The sequence below is a fragment of the Myotis davidii genome, unplaced genomic scaffold (genome assembly GCF_000327345.1).
Source record: "Myotis davidii unplaced genomic scaffold, ASM32734v1 scaffold608, whole genome shotgun sequence".
Lineage (NCBI taxonomy): Eukaryota > Metazoa > Chordata > Mammalia > Chiroptera > Vespertilionidae > Myotis > Myotis davidii.
Genome location: NW_006300025.1, coordinates 2,406,576 through 2,408,149, shown reverse-complemented (window position 1 = coordinate 2,408,149; position 1,574 = coordinate 2,406,576). Strand labels below are relative to the sequence as shown.

The 1,574-nt window shown below is 45.6% G+C and overlaps 1 protein-coding gene across 1 annotated transcript in view; it reads right to left on the bottom strand.

Annotated features, from left to right (window-relative positions):
• SLC24A3 (solute carrier family 24 (sodium/potassium/calcium exchanger), member 3) overlaps positions 1–1,574 on the bottom strand; it is a 497,602-nt gene that overhangs the window by 18,924 nt on the left and 477,104 nt on the right. The window lies entirely within an intron of this gene.

The following is a 1,574-nucleotide window of genomic DNA, read 5'->3' as shown; positions in this document are numbered from 1 at the left end:
GGGAGGGAAAACATGGGAGCTCGAAAGTGAGGAGAGAGCTGCAAACCTACTGTGACAAAGACGGAGGCCAGCAGCAAGCCCACGGAGTAGATCAGTCCCCTGCTGTTCAGCCGAATCTGTAACAAAAGAATGCAACAGAATTAGCTCTCCGAAGAGGCCTGTGTTTAATGTGGGGCACTCAAGCATCATGGATAATTGAGACCATTATAAACTTTTAAACAATAATAGATACAGAGGCAGAGCGGCCTCAAACAGAGTGTCAAACTGCAGCGGGAAGGCCGGGGAGGGTTGGGGGGCGGGAGGTAGGGGGGTAAGAGATCAACCAAAGGACTTGTATGCATGCATATAAGCCTAACCAATGGACATAAGACACTGGGGAATAGGGGAGGCTAGGGGACTGTCTAGGGCGGGGAAAAAAATGGACACATATGTAATACCCTTTGTAATAAAAAATAAAATTTGAAGAAAAAAAAAAAAAGAAAGTAGATGGCATAAAAGGGGAACTGTCAATAAAATATCTTCTTAGTTGCTGAGTAATGGTCAAATCCATGGATTTATGAAGATGTTCAGTAACCTGGAACAATTAGTTAAAGTCTACTATTCTGTAACTCATTTTGCAGAACAAGTGAGGTCTCCCCCTTGTTTTCGATGAAACGATTTATGTTTGGCATGCCACGGGGCCATGTTCTGAGAGGAGGCCGCTTCCTTTCAGTAAGAGAGGGCTTGCTAGTGGGTTGCTAGGATCCACTTCTAGAAGAAACAGTAACGAAGGAGAAGGAACATCTGGAGGCTGATTGTCCTGATCCACCAGGAGGCCCAGCCCATCTGGTGTCCAAACAAACTCTGTTGCCAAAAAACTGCGTTCCCCCCAGCCATTTCTATTTTTACGTGGGTCAGCACTTATTGATGGGCTACTCCCTTCTCACTCTTCCTGGGGTCTTATAACTAAGACAACTAGTTACAAATGCAGTACCTCGTGGCGAACCAGAAGACCTGACCCTCAGACCAAAGTCTAAAACAGAAAACTTTTTGCTGACCACTCAAGGATCAGCCAATGCGATGACTTTATTTTTTTAAAAGCAAAACTAGATTTGTCTGAAGAGGTATGGTTAGTGTTCATTTATTCTCACTAGTTTGTTCGGTGTTTTTACTGAAAGGTATTTAGCAGGTGTGCTTTGCTATCTTTCTCTCTGTTGCTTGGATGGGAAGTCAGATTTGGAAGCAGAGTGCGCAGCTCTCACAACATTCCCCACAGTCCTCCCAGCAGCATGGCAGTTCGATGATGATGGAGCCCATTACTTGGAAGAGGTTAGGGTCAAGGGCTTGGGCTGCTCCCCTCAGGCCCTGAAATTGACACCCTCAATGGCTGCTTTTGTCCCTCAAGACAACTGGCAGTGCTGGGAACTAGCCAGACTCCATCACCGTCTATCTTGGAGTGAGACCAAGCCATGGGCTCAATAGCTTTCCTTGTTTTCTAGAACTGATCACTTTCAATTCTACAATTGTATCCTGGCATCCATGCCAGAAAGTATCTCCAGGACCTCCTGCTGTTATTCCTGAGTGCTAGAAAAGCT